The sequence below is a fragment of the Vigna radiata genome, unplaced genomic scaffold (assembly GCF_000741045.1).
Source record: "Vigna radiata var. radiata cultivar VC1973A unplaced genomic scaffold, Vradiata_ver6 scaffold_165, whole genome shotgun sequence".
NCBI classification, from domain to species: domain Eukaryota; kingdom Viridiplantae; phylum Streptophyta; class Magnoliopsida; order Fabales; family Fabaceae; genus Vigna; species Vigna radiata.
Genome location: NW_014542359.1, coordinates 503,726 through 509,768, shown reverse-complemented (window position 1 = coordinate 509,768; position 6,043 = coordinate 503,726).

The window sequence follows — 6,043 nt, the reverse complement described above, 5'->3', positions numbered from 1 at the left end:
CAATCTTGATATGAAAAATTCAAAGCTTTTGATCTTTTCTTGAAATGCAAGTTATTGAAAATGTAATGGAGCGGAAAAACGCAGTTGACTGGCTAGCAGATATAGTCGACTGGAAAATAAAGAGTGTAGGAATCAGAAAATTCAAACACTGTGTTTATACTGGTTCGGCCAATAATGCCTACATCCAGTGTCCTTCCAACCCAAGAAGCAAATGCACTATAATGGTTGCGGTTTTTACAACAAGGAATTTATAGAAGCACCACGCAAAAATATAAATCTCCTCTCTAACCCAAAACCAAATATAATTGCACACACAATACCAGAATTGTAGCAAGAATCCCCTCTCCTGCAATCTGCACCCACGTCCAACAATACTCAACGTATCACCAGCACTCTTCACAAGATGCCAAGCCTATCACAGCAGACTTCACAAGTTGCCAAGCCTTCAATAAAAAACCAACAGTCTTTCGCAGGATGCCAAGCCTATCAAGATCAAACCAAAAGCACCTCTCTGTGCGGATATTGATCAAACAGTGAGAAGAATGATTTCTTCTTCTGAATTCCTCTCAAGCAAGATCACCACCGTCTTCTTGGAGAATTCTTGGAGCTTCTAACGAATTCAATCTGAAATAGGAAAATGAAAATGTCAGATCACAAAAGTCACAGAAAAATTCGCGTTCTGTCTATTTATAGTTTTCTGTTTCATCAGATTGATTCATAGTCGAATAGCCTACTAATAGAGTCGACTGTATTAAAACAGTTATAACAGATAGTCAACATAAAGGCTCCTCAGTCAACAAAAGTAAGACTCATTTATTACAGTTGACCAGGTCATACAGTTTTAACTAACTTTTGAAAATATAGCCATTGGAGTTTGTAGGCTTAACAAAATTTCAAACAGAATAGTAACACAGTTGAATATGCATATCACAATGTCGACTGACACATGAAAAAACACTTTGAAATCTTTTCAACTCAAAATCTCACACAGCACATGTTCACAAGATCTGTACAAAGATTTTAGCATAGTCGAATCCATTAACAGTGTATTCGACTGGACTAGAACTTTGTCACAACACATATAAGTTCAAAAGGTGCCTGTGATCTTTTCTTTTAGAAATGTGTGATGATTAAAAACATTTTATCTCACATTTCAATACAAGCATGTTCCACAAATATAACACTCAATCAAGCATAGGAACATACAATGTAATTCAATCAAAACATGTTCAACAGATATGACAAACTTTACAGAATAAGAACATGTAATACTGGAACATATGTACTATTATTAAGCACTGAGTTGTCATCATCAAAAACCAATTTGATATAGAGTTTGTGTTGTCAATAATCTCAACACCTTGTTGCAGAAAATGAGAAATTAGAAAAAGAATTAAATGAAGCCTCGTTATCTGCTAAGAATGTTGAAATTAAAACTGTTACAGTAGAAAAAGATTATGAAAATTGTCTTGCTCATATGGAAAAGATAAGTTACTTGACTAGGACGCAAGCTAAGTTTACTAAAGGTAGAGACAATTTGGATGGTGTTCTAAAATCATCTGGCAGAGTTATAAATAAACAAGGAATATGATTCAAGGCTCAATCTAATAGAACCAATGCTAGGAAATTTACATATTTAAGTAAACCTACTAGAAATGCATGTTTCTATTGTAATTGTGTTGGTCATACTGTTAGAAATTGTTATTAGAGAAATGTTGTTGCTCCTAAAGGATTATCTGTTTGGATACCAAAGGAACAAGTGACAAGGATTAACAATCATGGATCCAAAGTCAAATGGGTACCAGCAACCAAAACTTAGTTGTTTTATAGGATACACAGTTGATGCGGATTGATCTCAAGGATGAATCAATTATGGAATACATAAAAAATCTTGAGAATATTCAAATGGTAAAACTGTATCTATCTGCTACATCATGCTTATATTGATTGGTTGTTGTTGTATGATTGTTTGTGTTGTATGTCTGATTGTTTGATTTATTGAATTAGTTTGAAAATGATTTTCATAATTCTTAGTCGACTTCAATTTTAATACATTCGACTATGGTCTGTAAGTGATTTATATTTCTGATTTTAAAGTCAATTTTTTGCTACCATGTCTAAGTCTTTAAAAGAGTCTGATGTCTAACACTAAGTCAATATCACACAACTATATCTGAACCCTTGTCTACTCTAAGGAGGAACTATTCTCTTGAAATGGCTTCATCTTCATAAAAGAAATTCAAAATTATCTCAACCACGGAAAGGGGGGCTGATCCTACAGGATGGATAAGTGATGATGACGTCCGAGAAAAAGATTGTCGCTACAACAAAGTTCATCGATCTAAATCTATTTCAAAGAGAATGATTCATGTTTCCGAGTTGGCTGCAATCACACGATCTTTCATCATTGGTTCAACTGAGGGGATGGTGGTACCCCGACCTTGTGAAAGTATTTTATCACAACTTGAAACTGGTACACAGAAACATTCACTCCAGAGTTAAAGGTGTTGACATTGTGATTGATGATAATACCTGGTTTGATACGATTGGTTTAACAACTAAAAATGAGCCCACTCATCTAATTCTATCACAGGAAGATAGTTTACTAAGGAAGAAAGACATCTACAAAGAATGGCTAAGATCTTCTGATGACTGTTATGCTATAAGGAACTTTGATCATGAAGGGCTTAAGATTGAAGAGAGAGTAATGGCTCACATTTTGGCCTTTGTAATTCTTCCAGGAAGGATATCTTATTCAAGGATGACAACTGAAGACATCTTTCTGCTGTATGTGCTCAAGAATAATATTCCCTACCAATTGGATAAGGGTACTAAAAGACCATATACTTGAAAGTGGATTGAACAGATCAATCTACTTGCCTTATGCATTATTGATAAGCAAGATTCTTGAAAAGCAAGGAGTTACCATGGTAGGAGAAAGAAAGTCCAGGTGTAACTATACAAACATGATAAGTCAGAATACTCTGATTTCTTTTGGACTGACTAGAACACTACGAGGATGGTGCTTAAAGGGTGAAGAAAATTTACTATACCTGTATGGGAATACCTCTGTCACACTTGAACAGAGAAACACTACTACCCATCAACTTCAGAATATTGAAAACAAACTTAATCAGCTTGAAGAAAATGTTGATCTGTTAATACGAAGAGGAATGGAAAATGAGACAAATGAAGGCAACACTATGCACTCTCATGTGTAACAAGGGATAATTGGTTTAATAGTGTGAATTTGAGTTGTGTTAGCCATCAGTCTATTGTTCTAGTTTTCGTTTCTTGTATGGCTTAGTATGCCATCTTTTCTTTTTATTTTGAGTTTCCTTGTCTAGTTTTATCAATGTAATATCTTTTTCAAGGAAATGAGAATTAGTATTTTGAATCAATTCAGTTGCTTTAAATTTGCTTAATATCTGCTTGTACTGCTTGATTGATTCGACTGTAATATGTTTGAAGTCAACTATGCTTATTCTGTCATACAATTTTACATATTGACTTCTGTTATTTCAATTGTCATTCTTGCTTAACCAAAATGCTTGATCTAGAAAAGGTTGTTGAAAGGTTTTGCAGGAAGGACATTGCTTTGGAAGCTACAAATTGAATTCAACATTTGAGAAGCAATGCATTCGACTGATGATTTAATGCATTCAAATGTGTATTACAGATTATAAATTCCACATATGGAATTTGGTTTTATCTTTATTGTTTGCTTAAATCTTATATATCTGCAATTATCTATACTATTATCTGTTGCAAATATCTTAATTGAGATAATATTGTGAGATTGTTGAAGTTTGTATCATTGCATATCTAAATTGTTTGCTATCTTGTCTTTGATACAACTATGTGCTTAAACTGCTGTTCAATCTGTGATATGCTGCATTGTGCATCTGATTTGATTTCATTACTCATGCATAATGACATGGGGAGTATCACTCTTTAAACTTTTTACATCACATGCCTGCATCTCAGGGGGAGTTAACATTGTTATGTGATTAAATTGTGATTTTGAGAGCATCATTATGTTTTATACTTTGCATATTGATGGGTGTCGCACCCCATGCAAAATTTAATGAGCATAAAAGAATGCAGTATAGCTAGGAATGACTCCTAGGTCGTCTCTCAAGGACCAATTTTGCGGTTCGAGAATTAGGTCAGACACGAAGTGGGGGGGGGNACATAGACAAGCAATAAAGTGAGTTTACCTGTAGAAGAGTGCTTTATGAATAGAGTATGATCTCCTTGGCTTTGTCTGTATCCCAAGGAAACCATTGCTTTTGTAAATCTTCCAAACCATGCTCTGGGGGATTGTTTAAGACCATACAATGCTTTCTTTAGGAGACATACCTTGTTTTTTTCATTTTTCACTTCAAAACCTGGAGGAATCTCCATGTACACTTCCTCATCTAGATCTCCATGAAGAAAGGCATTCTTCACATCCAACAGGTGTAAGTCCCATCCAAAATGGGCAGCCAAAGCGCGAATAACTCGAACTGTATTCATCTTTGCCACTGGGGCAAATGTCTCCTCATAATCAATCCCATATGTCTGGGTATATCCTTTTGCCACCAATCTAGCTTTATATCTTTCTATTGTCCCATCTGCCTTATGTTTGATTGTGAATATCCATCTACACCATACTGCCTTCTTGTCTATTGGCTTATCAACAATCTCCGGAGTTGAATTTCTTTCTAATGCATTCATCTCTTCTTTCATAGCTTGATTCCAATTTTTAAGTTTCATGGCCTCCTGGATTGAGGTAGGTATTTCTGTGGCATCAATGGCAACAATAAAACTTTTGTGCTTATAAGAGAGATTGTTAGTGCAAACATACTGAGAAATAGGATATTTAGCACATGATCTTCTTCCCTTTATCAATGCAATGGGTAAATCCTCAGTAATACTTACCTCCTCCTCATTGATATCTTCAGGGATTCTCACCTTCGGATCAGACAATTCTTCTTGCTCTAGAGTCGAAGTGGGTTGTTCTCTTCTTGCATATTTTTTGCCAAAAAATCTGTCTTCCTCTTCTTGCTCACTGTGGACTATGGTAGCCTCATTGCTCAGATCTTGGGCATCCTGCAAAGACAAACATGGTGACGACAAGAAGGAGAGTTCATCCACTTCAAGTGCTTTCTCCCCCTGAAGTGGTGGATTGACATAAAAGGATTTGGTTTCATGAAAGGTGACATCCATGGTGATAAAGACACGACGACTTTGAGGATGATAACCTTTGTACCCTTTTTTATTAGAAGGATACCCAATAAAGACACATTTAAGGGCTTTGGGATCTAATTTACCACGGTTAGGAGGATGAGAGTGAACAAAAACAACACATCCAAAGACTCGACTAGGTAGACTCGTTGTGAGGGAAGAAGAATGAACAAAAGACAATAGAGACTCTATAGGACTAATGTCATTTAAGATACGAGTGGGTAACCTGTTGATGAGATATGTGGCAGTTAACACAGCTTCTCCCCAGTAATGTTTGGGAACAGACATTTGAAAAAGAAGAGCTCTAGTTACCTCAAGAAGATGACGATTCTTTCTTTCAACAACCCCATTTTGTTGAGGAGTGTTAACACAGGTTAGTTCGTGAACAATACCATTATGAGACAAAAAATTGAGGAATTTATGATTCACATATTCAGTACCATTATCAGACCTAATTTTTTTAATATTTTTTCCAAATTGAGTTTGGACAAGACGGAAAAAGTTAACAAAAATTTGAAACACTTCAGATTTATTTTTCATAAGGTATGTCCACGTGACACGAGTACAATCATCAATAAAGGTAACAAACCATTTGGCTCCAGAAATAGAATCTATGAGAGGACCCTAAACATCAGAGTGAATTAAATCAAATGGAGAAATACTGTTTTTATTACTAATAGGATAAGATGCACGATGGTGCTTTGACAATTGACAAATATCACAATTAAAAGACTCAACAGACTCCTTGGTAAACAAATGGGGAAACAGGGACTTGATAAGATTAAATGATGGATGCCCAAGCCTTTGATGATGT